The sequence below is a fragment of the Gekko japonicus genome, unplaced genomic scaffold (genome assembly GCF_001447785.1).
Source record: "Gekko japonicus isolate JY-2015 unplaced genomic scaffold, Gekko_japonicus_V1.1 scaffold265, whole genome shotgun sequence".
NCBI lineage: Eukaryota > Metazoa > Chordata > Lepidosauria > Squamata > Gekkonidae > Gekko > Gekko japonicus.
The window spans coordinates 1,199,583-1,222,728 of NW_015176459.1; positions in this window are offsets into that span (position 1 = coordinate 1,199,583).

A 23,146-nucleotide genomic window follows, 5' to 3' on the forward strand; every position below is an offset into this window, starting at 1 on the left:
TGTTTAAAGAAGCAGCACAGGACACAAAATGCATCAGTGAAGGCATTTTTCATGTGAACCAGATCTGCACAGTGGCCCAGCAAACTGTCCACCACCTGCTTGTACTTATTAGAAGGATGCATAACCAAGAAGAAGGTATTGCGGCTCCATGGAGTACACTTGCCTTGTGTGCAGGAAAATCTCAGGTTCAGTTTTCAGCCCATCCAGTTAAAAAAGGATTTCAGGCAGCAGGTGTTGGGAGAGACCTTTCTCAGCCTGAGTTTCTGGAGAGCAGCTTCCAACATAGTATCAGGAGTAGGCAGCTTCACATGATCCATAAGATACCTTGGTGGGACTCCATAGGTGGTTGGTCATCTGTGTACAGCTTTGTGGCTCACAAAAAAGACCCCCACTCCCTCCAATAGTACCCGCACCGATGACAATGTATGCAAATAATAGGGCGTTGACACAAAGCGTTTCCTTTCCTGCATGCAGGGCCGGATTTGGACTTGCTGAGGCCCTAAGCTATACAAAACCCAGAGGCCCCCTACTGTTTTAAATTACATCAGCTGGTCTCAGAAAAATTTAAAATATATACGCCTTTTTAATATTTGAAATCATTTTTATATTGTGTTTTTATTTGAGGCCCCAGCAGATTGCGAGGCCCTAAGCTGTAGCTTATTTAGCTTATGCGTAAATCCGGCACTGCCTGCATGGTTAATGGCCTTTTAAATACTGTAGCTTCATTTTGAATGAACAAATGATTTATTTGTTTGTTTAAAACATTTCAATGCTGCCCTGCCACCCAATCAGGGACCACAAGGCAGCAAACATAAGTACAGTAAAACATGTAAACAGTTAAAATTAGTTAAAAGTATACAATTCAATTAAAAACATATAACAAACACCACTAGAAAGAATAGCCATTATTGGGGGTGTGCCAGATGAAACAAAAGTCTTACCTGCTGGTGAAAGATACCAGTAGAGGGATACAGATAAATTTTCCTGGGGAGGGAGTTCCAAAGTTTTGGTGCCACAATGAAGAAGGCCCTTTCTCTGGATGCCACCTATTTAGCCTCAGATGGCAGGGGCAATTGGAGCAGGACCTTCAAGGATGATCAGTGAATGAGTAGATCCATATGGGAGAAGGCGGTCCTTAAGATATGTTGATCATAGGCAAGGTCAATATCAGTACCTTGAATTGAGTCTAGAAGCAAATTGGAAGCCAGTACAGGTAGAATTAAACTGGAGTGATATAGTCCCTATGACCCCTTCCAGCCATCAGTCTGACCACAGCATTCTGTACCAACTGTAGCTTCCAGACAGTCTTCAAGGACAGCCCCACATAGAGTGCTTTGCAGTAATCTAATCTAGAAGTTACTGGGACATACTCCACAGTGGCAGGATCTTCCCTGCCCCCTCAAAGCAACACAGCTGGGTCACCAGCCAAAGCTGGTGAAAGGTACTCATGGCCACTGTTTATCCAACAGGATGTCCGGGTCTAGGGGCACCCCCAAACTACAAACCTGGTCCTTTAGAAGCACTGCAACCCCATCCAGAAGAGGAGATAATCTATTTCCCAGGTCAGACCTTTTCCCTACCAGTAACACCTCAGTTTTGCTGGGATTAAGTTTCAGATTATAGCCCTCATCCATTCCAAAACTGCCTTGAGGCACTTGTTCATGGTTTCCACAGCCTCCCTGGAATCTGCTGGTAGTGCAAGTCAGAGCTGAGTGTCATCTGCATCTTGGAGGCAGCTCAATCCAAATCTCCAGATGAGAGTATCCTGATTTATGGAAAAACTACTGGAGCTCATTGTAGAATGCCCCATATCGTCTGTCCCTTGCTTTGCCTTTGCCTGTTTCCACTCTGCTTCCTGACTATGCAAGTGTTCATTTCTTGGCCCCAGTTATTTGCTACTTGCTCCTCTCTTCCCTGCTTAACCCATTCAGGGTGTCATTTGAGAACTGAACTCAGCTCGTCCCTCTGTTGTTTGTTTAACCCCTTGGTCAAACATGCAGGCCCTTGAAAAGAGCTGTTGAGAGCAATCCCAAACCGTTCTACTTAGAGAGAAGTCCCTTTTTTGTTCAGTGAAACTTACTCCCAGGAAAGTATTCTTAGGCCCCGGTCACACGGAGCATTAGGCACACTAGAGGGACGGAAGATAGGTGGATTTTCCGGGCGCGATCTCACTGCCACATCTGGGAAGCGTAGAGCTCCCGTGGAGCACCTGTGGCTTCCCGCCAAAGATGCGGGGTAAAAAACTAGTACCTCGGAGGTACTAGTTTCCGGAAACCACGGGGCAAGGGCGGGCGTCTGATCATGTTTCTGGTGGCATCCGGCACCCGCCCCCCGCCCCCCCACGATATCTGGCCCGTGTGACCGGGGCCTTAGGATCACAGCCTGAATCTGCTTGAGGCAAGTGGTCTGTAAATGCTGTAAATAAGAGCTACCACATCCCTCTCTCTCTGAGGCCTCTCAGATGGATCAAACTATATTTCATGGGTCCATGGGTACTAAATGTGCCATTAGGCCCTTCCTCTGACTATACGTCAAGTGGATGATCTGCTATCTGCATTGACTTCCTTAGGGGAAGAGCACACTTGTTGCATTGAAATGACCTATGAGGAGCACCCAAACTTCCCCTTCTTGTAAGCTGTCAACCACGCATACACCTTCATAAAATAATAATCATTTGGATTCATGATTGTCATAGATTTCAGCGTTTCTCTTTGTTTTGGGGTGGGTGTTTTCCCCCGCAACATACAGAGACTGTAATTTTACACAGCAAGCCAAACTGGGAGAAACAGCTGAGAAAGGGAGAAAACCTCAAATTAACCAGGAAGGGTGTCTGGCCACATGTGGAGATGCGGAGCTAGCTGGAGTGACAAGGCCTGTCTATCAGTTCCATGTGGAAATGTCATATGGAGATTTCTGCAGGGACTTGCTTAAAATGGATACATTCTCCATCCTTCCCCAGCATGCAACTGTCTATCTTTTTTTCACTTATAAAAAATAAAATGACTGTTCTTGGCAAAATACAGCTGTGGGGGAGCAACTGTTTCTCATCCTCAGATAAAGTTGCTAATCCCCACAGGCTTTAAGAAAAACAAGGCAACCCAGACTTGCTCCAAGGCAGAGCCATACATGCACATTGCAATGTATACTGAGAACCACTGGAAGGAATGGAACCTCTGCCCACCTATAACCAACTGATGCTTCCATTAAACTCTGAAGGTCTTTTCTCTTCTCTCTTTCACTGGGTAGGATCCATCCAGCTTTTTCACTTGATCTTACCTAATTACTCTCCTTGCTATAGCCTCTGTTCCACATGGCTTTTGTATATGCATGGCCCACTATCCACAACATAGTATTTTCGAGTGGTCACAGGCCTCTCTTCTTTTCTACCAGCAAAGAAAGCTGGCTGCATTCTCTATCCAGTGTGGTGTAGTGGTGAAGAGCAGTAGGAGAGTAAACATTTCCTGCAGACAGGAAAGGAAAGAGGGTCTACTGGGGTGGGTGGGGTGGGCTGACACAAATAATAAAACCCCTGAACATGTTGAGGAAGTCCTCTTGTCTCTCTTAGTTTTCTTCAATGCTCTTGGCCATGTTGCACATTGAGGAGGAGGGAGGACTCCATTTTGACCGCATGGTCCTGCTAAGGGAGGAGGAGGAGGAAGATGAAAGAAAGTATTGATTAAATCGGGGGGAGACTTCATGAATGGAGGAAAAGTTGGGGCATAAATAGGGGGGGGTTGCTACATACTTTTTAGTAAGTTGCTTTGAGACTCCATGAATGGAGGAAAAGTTGGGGCATAAATAGGTTAAAAAAATAAAATACAAGTAATGCATAGTGGGGGAAGTGACTCATAGCTCTTTCCTGCACATCGAGCTTAATCTCAGCACATCCAAACATGCAGTCAAGAATAATGAAAACAACTCTCCCTGATCATGTATGTTCAGTTTATTAACATGGAGGCTCTGTGCTAACATTAGACAGAATGTATGTATGTAGGCCTAGAGTTGGCAGCAGCCATCCCACACCCCCAACACACTGTCTGTACACAGATGTGTCACATGTACACAGTTTTCTTCTCTGTTCTTTTCTCTCTGCAACATGGAGAAACATAAGCTGGACTTCTACTAGGGCAATGTTTGGAGCTCCTTGCTTACCCTTGCATGGTAACTGGCAGTACATGAAACCACTGGGAGAGGTCATCCAGAGATTTGGCTGAGTTGGCAGCAATATGTAGACAACACTCAGCTCTATCTTGTACTTCCACCAGGTCCAGGGGGGCTGTGGGAACCATGAAAAGGTGCCCAGAGGCAGTTTTGGGATGGATGAGGTCTAAGAAGCTGAAACTTATCCCAACAAAATGGAGGTGCTACTGGCTGGGGGAAAGGTTTGACCCAGGAATGGGGGATGTCCCTTGTTATGGAAGTTTCCCCTCTACTGTTGTCTTTGGCCAGAGGGTGAAGACTTTTGGGGGGGGAGTTGTTTCCTGGCATTCCCTCATTAACTCTCATTAGCACTCCAATTTGTGTGTTTATATGGTTTTTTTACTTTAATTTCCCAAATATTTATTTCACACACACACACAAAGAGAGAGAGAGAGATGCTGTTCCAAAGCATGAGACATTTTAATGTTTAGAATGTTTTAATGTTTGTCATCTTGGGGACCCTGAGTTAGGTGGAAAGGTGGTACAAATGGTTCAAACACACAAACAAGCAAGATCAAACAAATGATCTGTCCACAGTCCTATCTGCAGATCACTTCAACTCCCACTGTGCTTTGTGAAAACGGCCGACGAAGATCACCAGGGTAGTAATGGCCGGGCAGGGAATTCCAGTGCTCTTGGGGAGGGGAAGGTATAGTGGTGGGACCAGGTGGAAATGGAAGGGAAGGGGGCAGAGAAATGGAGAAGCTCGGACACCTTCAAGCCTGTGTCCCATCCCGAAGGTGGCAGACAGTGGGGCAAGGATAAAAAACCCCGCTCCGACATTGGTGTTGTGCAACGTCAGGTCCATAAATAATAAGACCTCTGTCCTGTGGGACTTCCTGCTGGAGCAGGATGTGGACCTGGCTACTGTGACCAAGACATGGGTATGAGATGGGGAGACAGTTGCTGTCTCCCAGTTGGCTCCTCCTGGGTTCTTGGTCCTTCACCAATCTCGGACTTTGGGGCGGGGGGGGGAGGAGTGGCTCTGTTGATTCGGGAGGCTTACTCCTTCAGGGCGCTCCCAGTGGCAGGATCGCAGGCATTGAGCGTGCTGGCTTTGTGTGGGAGGCCGGGGAGAGTTTGGCTGTTTGGCTAGTGTACTGTCCGCCCAATGCACTGGCCAACAGCCTTCCATCTCTGGTGGAGGCTGTATCGGGCTGGGCATTGGAACACCCTAGGCTGTTAGTCCTGGGTGATTTCAACATCCATGTCAATGATGCAGCCTCCTCCCGGGCAGTGGACCTGGCATCATCCATGGCGGCACTGGGACTCTCCCAATATGTAATGGCCCCCACTCACCAGGCTTGTCACACGCTTGATTTGATCTTCGTGGCGAGGGTTACAGTGGACCGGATTACTGCTATGGCAGTTCCATGGTCGGTCCAGGATGCCCTGGGGGCTCGAGTGAACTTGTCATCCCAACCCTGTTTGGGCGGAGAGTGGATTTTGGCTCACCCGTCGAGCCAAATGGACCCACTGTGGCTTCAGATGGCTCTCCGGGATCCATTGCCCCCTGGAGGCTCACTAGATGAGGTTGTCAAGGACTGGCATAGCTGACTCTCGGCGGCCATTGACGAGATCGCTCCCAGACGCCCTCTACGCCCTTGCTCAAGGCTGGCTTCTTGGTATTCCCAGGAGCTGAGGCTGATGAAGCGAAGGCTCAGACAGCTAGAGAGGCAGTGGCGGCGGGCTTGCAATGAAGCATCAAGAGCATCCTATTGAATGTTTATGAAGTTGTATGAGATGGCAACCAAGGCTGCAAAGAGGGAGTTCAACACAGCCACGATTGCATCTGCAAGCTCGTGCACGGCATGACTGTACAGAACAATTTGGTCTTTAACCACACTGCCTCAGAGCAGACAAAATGTGAGGGAATTGGATATAGGCTGTGAGGCTTTTGCAAGACATTTTGCAGACAAGGTCTTCTCGCTCTGCTGCGACCTCCTGGCCACACTTGAGACAGTATGTGAACTCGAGGCCCCATGCATGTATTCTGGTCCCATTCTGGATTGTTTCAGGCCTCTCAGCCTAGAGGAAGTTGACAGACTGATCACAACGGTACGCCCAACCACATGCAGCCTTGATCCGTGCCCCTCCTGGCTAATTAAAGCTGGCCACGAGGGGTTTCGAGGCACTCTTAGGGACATTATCAACAGGTCCCTCATTGAGGGCCTATTCCCAGGGGCTCTCAAGGAAGTGATGGTCTGCCCTCTCTTAAAAAAACCATCCCTGGATCTGGCCAAATTGGCTAACTACCGGCTGGTTTCCAATTTGCCCTATTTGGGCAAATTAATAGAAAGGGCGGTGGCGATACAGTTGCAGAGCTTTCTGGATGACACTTCCACGCTGGATCCCTTCCAGTCCGGCTTCCTCCCGGGTTATGGGATGGAAACAGCAATGGTCACCCTCACAGATGACCTCCGGAGGCATCTGGATCAGGGCGGGATGGCGGTGCTGCTGTTGTTAGATCTGTGAGCGGCGTTCAACATGGTCGATCATCAGCTGCTTGCCCACTGCCTCGCCGACGTGGGGATTCGGGGGCTGGCCTTGCAATGGCTTTTCTCCTTTCTCCAGGGTTGGGGACAAAGGGTGGTATTGGGGAGAAGCAGTCCCAAAGGCAGCCACTGGTCTGTGGAGTGCCCCAAGGGGCAGTGCTCTCCCCAGTGTTATTTAACATCTATATGCACCCCCTTGCCCAGATTGCCCAGAGCCATGGGCTTGGGTGTCATCAATATGCAGATGACACCCAGTTCTATCTGTTGTTGGGCAGTCAGTCTGGCTCTACCCTGGAAGATATGGACTGGGAGTTGCAGGACATGGTGGGATGGCTTAGGTTGAGTTGGCTGAAATTGAATCCGATGAAGACGGAGGTCCTGTGCCTAAATTGGAGTGGTCCGGGGTTAGGGGCCCCACTTCCGGCCTTCAGTGGGGCACCGTTGGTGCCAGCGCTGGGGGTCAGAAGTTTGGGAGTGCTCCTGGATGCCTTCCTGACAATGGAGGCCCAGGTAGCAGCCAATGCCAAGGCAGCCTTTTACCATCTTCGGCTGATTAGGCAGTTGGTCCCCTTCCTCAAACGCAATGATCTGGTTCCAGTGATCCACACTATGGTCACCTCGAGGCTAGACTACTGCAATGCTCTCTACATGGGGCTGCCCTTGGGGGCAACTCTGGAAGCTGCAGCTGGTGCAGAACGTGGCGGCCAGGCTGTTGATGGGCCTCCCCAGGTGGGAGCTCATCCAGCCTGTGCTGAAGTAATTGCACTGGCTTCCAATAACGCTCTGTATTCGCTTCAAGGTGCTGTTTTTGACCTTTAAAGCCCTTAATACTCTGGGGCCTGCCTACCTGAGGGACCACCTTTCCCCATATGTTCCCCGAAGGGCACTGCGATTGGGAATGCAAAACCGTCTGGCTCCCCCTGGGCCTAGGGATGCTAGGTTAGCAGTAACTAGGACCAGGGAATTCTCCCTGGCAGCGCCAACGCTGTGGAACGAGCTCCCTCAGGAGATCAGAGCTCTACGGGACCTCCAGCAGTTCCATAGAGCAGTTAAAATGGAGCTATTCCTCCAAGCATTCCAATAAGAACTGACTATGCCGGTGGTGTCACACTAGCACTTTATCACAGGATGTATTAGCTGGGATTTTATGGAATTGTATTTATATGTGTAATTGCTGGTTTTAACTGTATGTTTTAAATTGTAAGCCGCCCTTCAGTGGGAGAGCGGGGTAGAAATTTAATAAATAAATAAATAAATTCTCCTCCTCCTCTTAATGGCAAAATAATCTTATAAGGGAAGCAAACAAGAAATCCCCCCACCCCAGCCTAGGGTACCATGTGTGCTGGAATGAATACATGAAGCTTTTGTATTTGTTACCTTGCCCAGTCATTTCAGGGGAGCGTGCACTTTTCTGTAAGAAACCTCACTGCAGACATGGAGTTGCTCCTTTCATTATTAACAAGTGAGGCCAGAATCACACTGGCATCTTCCACTGAATCACATATACATGCACAGCCAGTGAACAAATAGTTGTTACTGCTTTCTGCCTGCTTCCCTAAGTGAGTTGTCTGATGGACAGGAATGATATATGCTTTGAAATCTCCCGAAGAGTAGAAACAAATTAATCACATTTATGGCTTGCAGTTGTTCTAACAATGATGAATGACAGATTAGTTTGGGAGTGTTGCTGAATCATACAATAAAATGTTTACTATTAACGGTTGGTCTCAGCCACAGATCTGCTGACCTTCAATATGTTCCTGACAGGCTCAGTTATCAAAACCCAGCATTCTGGCACAAAGTACAGAACCGTGCGCTTCTTCATACGCAATACAAGTAATTGTTGATAAGAGCAGCTGCTTGCTTTGCTTGCTTGTGACTTGCCCATTGCAGAAGGACAATTACAGAGGGATTGTCCTGAAGATTGAGTTAGGTACAATGAACCTACTTCTAGATGTCAAAAGTAGAGTGATATCAATGTATCTAATTCTCAGCATGACACCATCTGTGGATACTTAAATTCAGAGAATGGGGTCTTGTACTGACAGGACAGATCTTTCTACAAACCAACAAAAGCCCTGATTTGTAGAAAAATCTGAAATCCCACCAAAAGAAGGATGTTGGGGATTAGCCCCACCCCAAATAATAGAAGCAGTGTCTGTAGTTTTAAGAAACAAATATCTTCTCAATAGCCCTTGTAACCATGCTAAGCAATCACAACATAATTTTTGGCTTTCAACCTTGGTTTCTGTCAGTAAAAGACAGGAGTTGGCTTTCAAACCTTGGTTTCTGTCAGTAAAAGACAGCAGGAGGAGAAATGGCCCTTTCCAGGGCTATTTTGGCCTTAGAGGAAGGATTCATGGGTTGACTTGCTACTACATGACTTGCATAACTCACCCAGGCCCAGCTGCTCATAACTGTTCAACAACAGCCACCCCACAAAAGCCAGTTAGAGTTTTAGACTAGGATCCGGGAGACCCAGGTGTGAAGACCCAGGGAGACACTGCCATCATAGAGTTGGAAGGAACCTTGCAGGTCATCTAGTCCAACCACCTGCACTCTGCAGGAGCATAGCCGAAAGATAGCCCTACAACATACCCAAAAGATGGTCATCCAGCCTCCGCTTGAAAACGTCAAGCGAAGGAGCATTCACTACCTCCCGAGGCAGTCTGTTTCACTGCTCAACCACTCTGACAGCTAGGAAGTTTCTCTTAATATTTAGCTGGTATCGACTCCCTTGTAATTTCCACCCATTAGATCTAGTCTTGCAATCCGGAGCAAGAGAGAATAGATCCACTCCATCTTCTACATGACAGCCCTTCAAATACCTCCAGGTGAGGCCTGACCATAGCAGAATAGAGCGGAACTACCACCTCCTGTGATCTGGACACAATGCTTCTGTTAATGCATCCTAAGATTGCATTAGCTTTCTTCGCAGTCACCTCGCACTGGAGGCTCATGTTTAACTTGTGATCAACCAGAACACCTAGATCCTTTTCACATGTGCTGCTGTCAAGCCAAGTCCCTCCAATTCTATATCTGTGCCTTTGATTTTTTGTACCTAAGTGTAAAACTTTGCACTTATCTCTATTGAAATTCATTTTATTTGTCTCAGCCCACTGTTCCAGCCTATCTAGATCATTTTGAATCCTGACTCTGTCTTCTTCAGAATTAGCAATCCCACCCAGCTTTGTGTCATCTGCAAATCTGATAAGCATCCCCTCTATGTCTTCCTCCAGGTAATTTATAAAAACATTGAACAACACCTGGCTGAGGACCGAGCCCTGTGGTACTCCACTCGAGACTTCCCTCCACATAGACGCAGAGCCATTTACGAGCACTCGTTGGGTACAATTTTTCAACCAACCATGAATCCATCCAACAGTTGCACCATCTAGCCCACACTTAACCAGCTTCCCTGGCTTTTTTTCATATGCTGTTTTTTTCATATGCTGTTTTACCTTACAAGCTAGGAGGTCTCTTATTTTGCCTTATTCTTGATAAACCCACGCTGGTTACTACCCATTAACTCATTCCATTCAAGGTACTCACAGACAGAGCGTTTAATAATCTGCTCTACAATTATTAAGAAACAAGTAAATTCCTTGAAAGCTCACTGGTGACCTTGGGTCAGTCACACTTTATCAGACTGACCTTCCTCACAAGGAGGTTGCAAGGGTAAAATGTTGGAAAGGATGCAAGCCACCTCGTGTCCCCACTGGGGATAAAGTCAGGTTAGAAATGAAGTAAACAAATAATAAGTACAGCTGAAGATTTGGGGCAAATAAAAGGTTGGAGGAAGGGAGAACAAAAAGAAGCAGGGAATGGTGAGGATATGGATATTGGATATGTTCCATGACATTACAGTGGCGGGAAAGGCAGCAGAGAGGTCAGGTGACAGTCAGTTTCTAAACCTGTCAGCTTGTTGTTAAACATTCACAAATATTTTAACAGCTGATAGGTGAGGCTTTTGGTTATAAAGTGTTGATGCAGTGCTACAGTGCAGTTTTGGGTAGGGAAGCAAAAGGTCAATTGGGCTGAGCAAGCAAAATTCTCATTCAAGGCGTTTGATAGGACAGGCAGCTTCAGAGGGTAGAAAGCCAGGCATTTCCTGATGTCCCAGAATGGGCAAAGGAGCCCTCTCATCCTAACAATGTCATAGAATCATAGAGTTGGAAGGGACCTCCAGGGTTATCTAGTCCAACCCCCTACACAATGCAGGAAATTCACAAATGCCTCCTTGGAAGGTTCCTTGAGCAAAGGTTCTCCAAGTCCTGGAGATGGCACTGAGTGGTCATATGTTGCTGGCAGGAAGGTAGTGGGTGAACAAGAGAGCATTGGAAGCAGGAGGCCAGCAGACTGCAGACCAGTAAAAAAACAAGGAACAGTGGTAGCAGAGTCATGGCTGGTTAGGCCCATTCTGATTTGAAAACTAATCAGCATATCTTTAAGCTCTTCAGCTCTCAAACAAGGCCAGATAATTGGCTCAGAATATTTAGAGCATGTCCAAAACCAGCCATTCCCTCCAAAAAAACTCCCACTTTTATGAATGAGCTACTGCTGCTATGTCACATGGCACATTCTTTTCTAGCACGCCAGCAATCTTCCCAACAAGCCCAAAAGAATACAACTCAAGATTCTACGCACAAGATTCTGAATCAAGTTCTACACATACTTCACTTTGCACATTCGAAGCTGTCTCTGCCACAGCTCTCATAAATGATGTATGAGTGTGCAGGTTGCACTGGACACAGAACTCCATGGAAGACATTCATCTTGTTTTGATAATGTTAGGCAAGTTTAAAAAGCTAGTTGGTTCTATTTGTGAGGGCAAGATCTTAAAATCAGTTGATAGATCTGTGTTGTCTTCCACTCACTCCAAGGAAGAGAACCCTGTTGTATGACAAAAATGTCCCAGATATGCTCCAGCTGCAATTCCTGTGATAGCAATTTTAACTTCTTGAAGCTTCTGGTAATTGTGGGAATCAAACTAGGAATGTATCCAGATAGCAAACCATTTTTGGCACATGATCCCTATAACGAGGGGTGATAGGAAGGGATTGCCGTGGAGGCGATTGGATCTTGTATGAACCGCCCCTGAGTTTGTATTAATTTCCAAGATATAGACAAACCAGGTAAAAATGACTATGCTGAAATTATAGCCTTCAGAGTATAACTGTGGTAAATACCACTTTGGTAAGAATACTGAAATTACTATATTTATCTTAGAACTCCTCCATTACAGTAATTTACAACAGTGTAACTATAAAGTTTGTTATTACTTAATATCAGAGTGGTAACAACTAAATTCACAGCTGTATATCAAATTATATTGTTGCAGAATCCTCACGGTCGTCAATGTGTACCTTCAAGAAATGCACTCTGTAGCCTATGTTTCACAATAACTCAGGGGATTCACTAAAAGAATGAAGAAGTTATTTACTCCTGCATTTCCCTGCCATGCATTCAATACTTCATTTCTGGTAATAATACAGAGAAGTTGTAGAATGTTTGTAGTCCCCACGCCCATAGAAGGGGAGAGGGTTATGAAGGTGAGGATCCCTTTACAACTACCTGCCAATAATACAATCACACACAGCATTTGGAATAAAATGGGTACAACTTTAATGGTTACAGCTGTAAGAAGCCTTGGCACGGCATGGGTTTACTGGATCCTGGCACTGACTGACCCACCTGCCAGTCAATGTACCCCATCCTACCCAACATGCCTGATGTTGTGGGGAGAACCATGAAATGGCAGGTTGCTGGATTCCACAAAAATGATCACCACTCAATGCCTCCCGAGTGTGAGGGTAACTCATAAGCAGCCCCCAAGATGGGCATGCCCCTTGAAAACCCTCACCCCAAGATCCCTTAAGGGGATCTGCATATTTTGGGAAAATGGCATGCAGGCCAATTTCCTAAAATGGATCCAGCCCCATGCTGATACCGCCATAAGAGCCAGGCACTCCTCCCCTGCCTGGTGCCCACCAATGCTCCTACAGCTATAGCTAAGTCTGGAGGCCATACGTAACCCCATTCCCCATGAAGACAAGTGAACACCATCAGGCTGGACTCGGGCCTCCAACCAATGAGAGGTATCCGGGTGCTGAATTCTGAGGTCCCCAATGACCTCTACGCTCTTTCCCAGCCTGTTGGTCACTTTCCGCCTGGCCACATCCACCCTCTTGGGGCAGATGGCCAAATGCCAAGAGTGCCACTTCAGCCAGTCCAAACAGAGGAAGGTTGTGTTAGGGAACCGGACCCGCAATAATCTCAAACCCACCTCAGCCTGAAGTTCCCGTTCAATGCCCGTGCAGACCCCCAGATCATTCTCACCCAGTTGTATAGAATGCTTTTAAGAGTTCCAAGAATTTCAGATCTGTTAGCTCATTAGAATCCTTGCAACAATCCTGCAAAATAATTGAGTACTATTATTCCCATATTGGAGTGGGAGGCTGAAAGAGAATGGCTGGTCCAAGATCAATGAGAGTGCTCATGGCACAAACAGGATTTGAACTGGACCTGTCCCGATTCATAGCAAGTCAGCCACTATTTGCAAAACATATAAGGTCATGTGATTTTAGCATAGAATAGAGTGTGGCTAAAAGAAGATTTTTCACAGCAACTTTGCAAGCATGCTTAATGCTTTTGGAAGATGTTGGTGTAGTGGATAAAGTGTTGGACTAGTATCTGAGAGGCTGAGGTTCGAATCCCCATTCATGCCATAGAAACTTGCTGAGTGGCTTTGGGCTAGTCACATACTCTCAAACTAACCTGTCTCACAGGGTTGTTGTGGAGATAAAATGAAGGAGAGAACAATGCAAGCTGCTTTGGGTCCCCTTTGGGGAGAAAGGCAAAATGTAAATTAAGTTTAAAAAAACAACAGCGGTTTTCTTGATGGCAAAAAAAGAAGAAGGAAAAATGATCAGTCTTGGCTTTCTTTCACTGGTGACTATTTGATTCTTTAGATAATCTATACATGGGAAGGGTGAGAACAGTCTGACAGGTGTCCATCTGTGAAATGCCCTCTTCACTTGGGTGCCACAAGATGTCTTTTGCATCTTACTGGCTCCACAGGAGCAGAACCACCTCTTCTGTATTCAAAGCCACAAGTCCAAAGATTTGACCCTTAAGATCACTTAAGATCCATTTCTGATGATTCTCCACTACCTCTGCAGCCTGCTGAGTCTCTAGAAATTCTGTTCGTGGTGGCAAAGTGGAGATTTCTAATGGGAGAGGGAACTGGCAGAAATCATCATGCCTTCTTAACTACTCTTAAGTCTTTGGACCTGAATGATTGGATACAGGCTGAGATCAAGAAATTGTACTAAAAATGTGTACGGTGCTTTTAAAATATTCAAGCCAATCTTTAAACATCAGGACATAAGACAGGCCTTATTAGATAAGATCAAAAGTCCATTTAGTATTCTGGCTCAAACATAGACCAACCCATTGCTTCTAGGAAGTGAAGAGGCAAGGCTTATTGTTCCTTTGAGTATCTCCTACCTCCACCCTTCTTCCCTTGCTTTCTTGACTCTGTTATGTCAAAGCTCAGATTGCATATTGTTCTGGGCACAAAAACACATGAATCTGCCTGATACTGAATGAGACCGTTGGCCCATAAAGGTCAGTATTATCCTCTCAGACTGGCTGTGGCTTTCTAGGGTCTCAGACAGAGGTCCATCATTTCACCTACCACCTGATCCTTTTAGCTGGAAATGCCAGAGGACCTTCAGCATGCCAAGTAGATGTACTACCACTGAGCCATTGCCATCTCTTTATGGGCAGGAACCTATAAAGCAGCACACACATGGACAGAGCTAAATTCACACACACAGTGGTAGTCATATTTATCTCTAAGTCACAGATAAGTTAAGCAGCCCACCACAAGCCTGATTAAATGGAAGTTTGTCACATTATTCAATCTGATGCTCCTGCAAAGAACAAGGAATGGAGGGGGGGGGAAGCAATGGAAAAGGTTACTTTTTGCCTAGGATTTTCGCACCAATCCCAGTAACAGTGCAGTGCTAAGCAGAGCTCTGTCAATTGAAAGCCATGGGCTGAGAATAGTGTAAATCTGTGTAGGAGTGCATGGCGAAAAGGCTCTGTAGAAACCCATTTTCCTTGCAACCACCATTGTGTTTGGAAAAAGATCTCCTCCATCAGTACATTTGGAGCCTTTTCTCTGTTCCTCTCCTTCCCACATCCAGTCACAAAAACCTAGGCTCTTGAGAAAGATGCTGTTGGAGCTGCACCTGGCAACACATTTTGAACCTGCAGAGAGTACGTACATGAACAGAAATTACATGTGGCACAGATCAGTTAAGAAGGACATAAGTGTATTTACATTTCTCCTAGTGTGATCTAGCCTCTCTGCGCCTAAACCACAGCATGAAAATCCCCGTGTACACTAAACAATGTAAACAATGCTAAATTATATTATTATTAACGAGCACTATTATAATATATAGAATTAGACCTAGGATCACGTACATGCAAATATGCACGCCGCTTTGGGCCAAGCCGGCTAATTATGTTACACAAGAATAACAACAATGAAAAAACATCAAGCCATTGTTGTGTTTGATGCTTACACAGAAAAGAAGCGTTTGTGCATCACTGTCATTTTGAGAACAGAACACTTCAGAATAGATTATCAAAATCAATTGTCACTTGGCAGTCTGCAAAATCTTGCATCAAGTCAAGATGAATTATAACTACCAGCTGGGCTCACGGATCCATCTCTCCCCCCCCCAAACAAATGAAAATCCTGCTTACGGTGGCAGAATTAAGAACAAACCACAAATATCGTCAGGGTCTAAAAATCCCGTAATGTACTCTGAGCCAGAACACATTAAAAACCCTCCTTGCAACGTTAAGCTAATTTTGGGGATTTATACGTTAATCTTTGGGAGGCAGATATATGCTCTCATGGAATCAAACAGTAAATTTAATGCAGGAGGGGGGAAAGCTGGTGAGTGAAAAAATTGTGTCAGGAACACAACAACAGGAACATAATGAACAATGGAATAAATCACCATTAGCAATGAAGTACATGAGAGATGAAGGAAAACAAATCACTAAAATAAGAACCTTTGGTATTCATATTCAAGGAGTACACCATTCCCTTTGAGGCTTCTACAGTATAGCTGCTTCCTTGATCAACATACTCTAGGCCTTACTGATGAGCAGGAACATCCAAAAACTCAGATTAGGTGCAAGACTAAGCCTAGGAATCAAATCAGGGGGCAGGCAGGAGGTATTATTGAGGACCCCTACAGAAGAATCCCTGATTGTCAGTGAAGTTTCTCTCACTCAGAAATGTAGGTCTGCCCCCATCCGTAGATTCAAATTCAGTCCCAGAACCATATGTCACACCAGAAGGTTCATCCTCCACTGCTGCATCGAGTCTCAAAACGGCAGGATGCCGATATATTTCAGCTTTGACTGAGGATGACTCCTTCAATTGAGCAGGCTTCCCCAATGAGTCAGAGCATAAATTTTCATAGAGGGCTAGTTCCCTCTTCCATTTTATTTTCACAACAACCACATGAGATAAGGTGGGCTGAGAGAATAATCCCCACCAAGGTCATCCTTGGGCTGTGGAAAGGCCCAGGAAAGAGAAGAGAGAGGACCAAGGGTGACTGGAACCATCTTCTCCCCTTTTAACTCAGGGTGTCTAAGTCATTTGTCAGGGTCCTTAGTCAGGTTATGCAACACAGGGCTTTGTGAGAAGATAACTGTTTATTGGTAAATCCAGAACTAGAGACACATGTACAGCTTGTGTCAGGAATGACCACCAATACTAGGGCCTCTGACTTATACTAGAATCAAACATCCCCCCGGTAAGCATGAGCCAATGGATACATCTCGCGTGAGTGGTGGGCAAAGCAAGCAGGCAAAGCGAAACAGAAGAAATCGACCCATCGGAGCTGCTTAGCATTCAAATTACAGGGCGTGTGCATCACTTCCAGGTTTTTTTGATCGGTCCACACCTCAAATGGCACCCTGGTCCCCTCCAACCAGTGCCGCCATGTAGAGAGCGCTAATTTGATAGATCCCACTTCCTTGTCCCAAACTGACCAATTAAGTTCGGTGTCGTTAAACTTCTGAGAGATGTATGCAAGGGGATGGAGTTTCCCATCCTCCCCCTCTTGCCACCCATCGCAACATCTGAGGCGTCTACTTGCACAATGAACTTTTTAAGTTCGTTCGGGTGAGAGAGTATGGACTTGGAGGTGAATAGGGCTTTGAGGCATTCAAACACTTCCTGACATGCATTAGTCCAGTTCAGTTTAGCCCCGGGGCAGGTGATTTCTTGCCTCTTCCCCTTAGTCTGTAACAAATCCATGAGTGGTAAGCTCACCTGGGCGAAGTTCGGGAGGAAGGACCTGTAGAAATTGGTGAACCCAAGAAATCCTTGGAGTTCCCTCTGGGTCTGAGGAGGTTCCCACCCCACAACATCCCGGACCTTGGCCGGGTCCATCTCCAACCCCCTAGAGGAAATGTGGTACCCCAGGAAGTCTATCTCAGTACAATGGAAGTCTCACTTTGACAGCTTGGCAAACAGTTTGTGCTTGTGTAACGTGTGCAGGACCTCCTGCACCAACCTCACGTGAGAAGGTTTATCAGGGGAATAAATCAAGATATCATCTAGATAAACATTGACACCTTTGAACAATTGCTTGTGTAACACGTCATTGATTAGGTTCATAAAAACTCCTGGAGCTCCTTGAAGTCCGAAAGGCATCACTCAATATTCAAACTGCCCCAATGGGGTGTTAAATGCCATCTTATATTCATATCCTTCCTTTATGTGGACCCAGAAATAGGCATCCCTGAGGTCGAGCTTCAAGAAGATCTTCCCCTTGGCCGCTTTGGCCAGGAGATCCTTCATGAGAGGCAGGGGGGATGCATTCATGGTAGACACAGCATGCAACCCCCTATAGTCTGTACATAGCCTCAGACCACCATCCCTTTCCCCCAGAACAATACAGGTGCAACAAAAGGGGAGGATGTGGGGCGAATGAAACCTCGGGCCAGGTTTTTGTCAATGAATTTACACAGTTCCTCTTTTTCCCATGGACTTATGGCATACAGTTTCCCTTTGGGCAACTTCTGACCCGGAATCAATTTGATAGCACAATCTGAGTGCCTGTGAGGTGGCAATTTATCCACCTCCTCTTCTTCAAACACTCGTGCCAAGTCCCGATACTCTGGGGGAATGGAAATCATCTCCTCCTTGGCTAGGCAAGCCCTCACCAGTTTTTTGGGAGGGGGCCCCCCACAGTCCCTCCCATACGTGCTTTTGCCATTTAGGTGAAATAAACTTAATTACCCCCTCATCCCACAAAATATAGGGGTCGTGGTCATGAAGCCACAGGCTGCCCAGTACCATAGGGAAGTGAGCGGCTGATGTGATGACAAAGGGCCAATGCTCCCAATGTGTTCCCGCTCCCATCCGTAAAGGCACAGTCTCGTACTTACAAGGGTCTTTCAAAGCTGACCTATCCATTTGGGTAAACACAATGGGATCTGGGAGTCAGACAACTTTTGCCCCCAGCCCCATGACTAGCAAAGGGTTGATTAAGTCTCGACCACAACCTGAGTCTATCAGAGCCCGTACCCATACATGGGTACCCAGTTCCGAGTTCAGAATAGTCACAGTCACAAAAAAGAGGGAGGGGTATCTGCTCACCATTTTAGGTGCCTTGGAGTTCAGGACCTGCTGTTCAGTTCCGCTCACTGCAGGCCCTGCCCTTTTCCCGCCGGTTGGTTGTCTTCTTCGCTGGATGAATTGGGATCTTCCTCAGGGACCCTTGCTTGTAGCACTCGCTGGGTCTTGGGATGGGTGGATGGTTTCTTCATTGGGGTGTCAGCCCATTTCTTCTTTGGTCCCTTCCGCATGGCTCCCTGGGTTCCCGATCCCAGGCAGGTTGTGGCGAAGTGGCCTGCTTCATCACATTTCAGGCAGAGCCCTTGTTTCATCTGCTGCTCCTGCACCCCCTCCTTCTGCTTCAGAGGGGTCTTGGGTTTCAGGGACGTCAAGACAGTCTTACCCATGGTTGCAGCATTGTCGATCCTGATGGTTCTTAAGTGGCTCTGAGCATCTGCCACTTTGCGCATCCAGGCATTCAGAGGTAAAGGGTGGACATTGCGAAGGACCGTCTCCTTGATTTCGGGGTGCAGACCCAGGCGGTATTGTTCGGCCATCACTCCATCAGGCCAACCCTGGATCTTAGCCACCTGCTGCTTGAACTCCTCAGTATTCTCCTGCACCGACTGCTTCCCTTGCTTGAAGGTGCATAAGTAAGCCCGAGCTTGCTCACTAGCATTTGGGTCTTCATATTGAGCTCGGAGAGCCCATATAAAGGCATCTACCGACTGTAGTTCGGGTCCATCAGTGTTGTGCAAACTCACATATCTGTCGGCTGTCTTGTCCCTCAACCAGGATGCGATATAGTCCACCCAGTGGTCTTCATCAGGAAGCAGGTGGCCCCAGTTCACGATGAACTTCTGGGCACATACCACAAAGAACGCCAGCTTCTCAGTGGTTCCATCAAAAGTGGCATCCAATGGCTCCATAGGTCGGTGCACTTTCCGACCCAGTTGTGCTGGCACCATGTTCTCCAGAAGGCTGGGGGGGGGAAATTTCCAGCTTGGGCAGGCAGGACCCATGGCGGTACCTGAGCAGGGCGTGCTGGCTGCGCTGGCATCCGGTGCTGTACTTCCCACCGCTTCTCACTGCATCCCTGGAAGATTTCAGAATGACTCCTTGATCATCCGCATGAGTTTATCGTAGCCCCACTCGAGTAACTCCAGTCGGGTGCCTACGATCTCCTCAGCCTCCTTGCCCCTCTTGGTGGCACCTCCATCCTCTGACTCATAGCTCATTTCCCGTGGAGCCTGATCGTAACAACTTTCATGTTGCATCCCTGAAAGGGAAGCCAGAGTCCAGGTTTCATGAGTGCCTGTGCTGAACCATCCCAAGTGTGGCCTTGTAGTCACTCTGGCTGTTGCCCCTCTGAAGGGCTCCAGTAGAGGGTCAGCCCCGTCCATCCCTGCACCAAGCAGGATGGAAGCCGTTGCGGCAGACGTAGTGCTCAGCTCTCCAAGAGGGACTAGGGTATCCTCCCTGGTTGAAACTGGGATGTTGGTCTCCTCACCGTTGCTCATCTTAGCGTGAGAGATGCGGGTTGAGGGATGAAGATTCCTGACATTTTGTCAGGGTCCTTAGTCAGGTTACGCAACACAGGGCTTCATGAGAAGATAACTGTTTATTGGTAAATCCAGTACTAGAGACATGTGTACAGCTTGTGTCAGAAATGACTGCCAATACTAGGGCCTCTGACTTATACTAGAATCAAACATCCCCCCGGTAAGCATGAGCCAATGGATACATCTCGCGCGTGTGGGCAAAGCAAGCAGGCAAAGCGAAAGCCGTTAACTTTCCCAGACGAGTAAAAGTGCAGCTGGAGCATCAACAAGGTCAAGCATAAGATAGCAAACAGTTAGCCAGGGAGAGCTAAGACAGAAAATGGGAGGACACCCCTCCACATTCCAGACCTATGACAGGGCTACCTGACAGCATTGTGAAAAGGTCCTGGAAGGTGATGAAACACAGGGAGCCAATCCCAAAGGAACATCTCACAACTTATTTATTTATTAATTTATTAATTAACTTCTACCCCGCCCTCCCCGCTGTAGCGGCTCAGGGCAGCTTACATAAAACCACTAAAGCAATATACATTTCAATATAACTTTGTTATGATAGTTGGGATGCTGATGAACTTTTCTACAACCACTCACCAGCACAACAAATCAAAATGAATTCAACCATATTTTTCCCTCATCTGATTGCCTACAAAATTATACAATATATTAGTTATTCAACAGGCTTTCAGCTCTCTCAACACCATTCCCTAATGCACAGAAGCCCATAGGATATGCATCCTGGGGAGCAACAGCTGATCTTGGAGGCCAGTGTTTCATTCCTCCCATCTCCTGCACTCCCCAACGCCCCTACCACACCCTGAAAGAACAGAGCATGACTGCAATAGCCATTCAGCCAAATACCTATACAATGCAGTGTAAAATGCAAATCCAAACACATATTTTCAGTTGAAACACAGGGGGGGGGAAGAATTCTAAAAAGAGAGCAGAAGAGCAGAGGAAAGGAACATCTACACATGGATAATCAGAGAAACTACTATGTAATGGAAACAGTGGAATTTGCTTTTCCCTAACAGCGTTCCGTGCGCCTTGGTGTTTAGTCATTCTGGCCACATGACCATGGAAATGTCTTCAGACAGCGCTGTCTCTTCGGCTTTGAAACGGAGATGAGCACCGCAACCCTAGAGTCGGACTCGACTGGCTTTCGAGCAAGGGAACCTTTACCTTTTAATGCTAATTTATATACAAGAAGGGAAAATTAGCCACTTCAGAATTCCTAAATTTGTGGGAAGGGAATTTCTTTTTCTTTTAAGATATTTCAGGTAATATTTATCAGGATTCTGGTCCTCAGTAGCAGCCTCTATATTGGGCCTAGAGGCAGAGGTCTTGTGGGTTGGTGGTATACTACTGAGGTACCAGCACAGACCTCAGCACTGACCCAGAAGTGAAACTCAATCAAACACCCACCCCCCTGAGCTGGAGCCGCCATCCCGACATACTCTAATATGCCCTCCCCACTACTGTTGTCATCTATGTTGTCCTCATGATCCACAGTCCCTGCTCTTTGGATTTGACTGAAAACAGGAGGAATACAAAGCTAGGCTCCAAGTAAGGAAGCTTCCTCTTTAAGTCAGTCTGCTCATCAGGAGGGAGAGAGCCTGGGGTAGCTAGGAAGTCCTGTGGGGAACATCAGAGCTCTCTGAGTAGAAATTCCCCTTCGTAAGGTACTAGAGGAAGTTGCCAGGCTCCTTGGGAACTGTCCATGGTGCTGAAGTGACAGAGGACTACCCCTAATCTCTTTGTTCACCAATCTTTGGTTTTGACTTAGGACCAGATGCAGCTCCTGCCTACTGAGCAGATATTCCCTGATAGGCACACTCAGGCAACTCAACCCCTATGTAAGTTGAGCCCTTCTAAGATGGGTTTGTACATGGATGTTCAACTTCAGTGAATATGAAATTGGGAGAATACTTTGCATTTGCCAGACAGTTTGGGCATAGCAAACCATTGGGGAAATTGTAGGGCTTTTGAAAAAATGCATTGCCACCCAAACTGGCACACAGAATGGAGGTTTCTTGCACAAGACCTCCTGAAATGAAAGGAATGTCACAGGAAAAAAAGGAAAGTTCTTATGTGATTCCTATTCATTTAAACTGACTTGCGCAGGAAGTTCTCTCCCTGGATTTTACCCATGGAATATGAACCACTGAGTATGAATGGGTAACAAGGTTTTGATGGCTTTCCTCAAACCATGGGCATTTCTACCCTGCCTCCCCTAATTCTGCTTATTTTTACAATTCAGATCCTATAAAGTGTTATGAAAATGATTGTGAATATTATTGTGTCATATATATATTAGATAAATTATGAACACTAGATATAAAGCTTCTTGCATTCAGTAAAGCCTGCAACAATTCAGTTAATTGTTAGGGTGCCACAGGCCCCTTTGCAGATATAGAATATAGAAGGTAGATTCACCAGGAGAATGAAACGTTATGAACTAAAACACTAGAGACACTAAAAGAAATTGACCAACAGATGGCAGTGTTACCATTGGGAAAGAAATCCTCTAGCAAGATTAAGTGCCATCACTTAAAAACATTTATGATTAACAATGAATTAATAAAGCCAATTATTACAATGGAAATTTTAAAATGGCATATACTGCTCGGATTAGATCAGCTGCCAGCACTTTTAAAATGTGTTTCGGTCAATTTAATCATCTCAATGGCCATCCTTATGATGCTAATATAATGTAGGCTTGAGGATTTCAGAGGAATAAACTCCTCTCTTCCAAAGAGATAGACCATCTTGGGTTCAGAAGCAGCTGGGTTTTTTCCTCTCCCCAAACCAGCATTCCTAAAGCAGGGAGGTTTTCCACACAGGTAAATTTGATCTTTCTTCAGCAAAGGGAAGAAGAGATCAATAGCTGCAGTAGCAGATGGAAAAAGTTCCAAATAATTCAGAGGTCCTGCTGCGGAGGAGACGTTCTCTTTGAGACGACTGCTTTCTAAGCTACTCGCTGTTCTGACATTCTCCCTCACTCTTCTGCATGGACACTTTGAGAATATTCATCACTATATTTAGTGTGGTGGAACAAGGTAGTTATTTGATTAAGACATTGGAAGTTAAACATTTTCAACACTCCATTCCCAGAGAAGCAGGTCTAAATTAACGTCACACGTAGAAGTCAGATTTAAAGATACGAGACAAGGATCTCTCTCTCATACACACCAACACATGAAAATGGAAATAGCTTAAAATACTGACTTAAT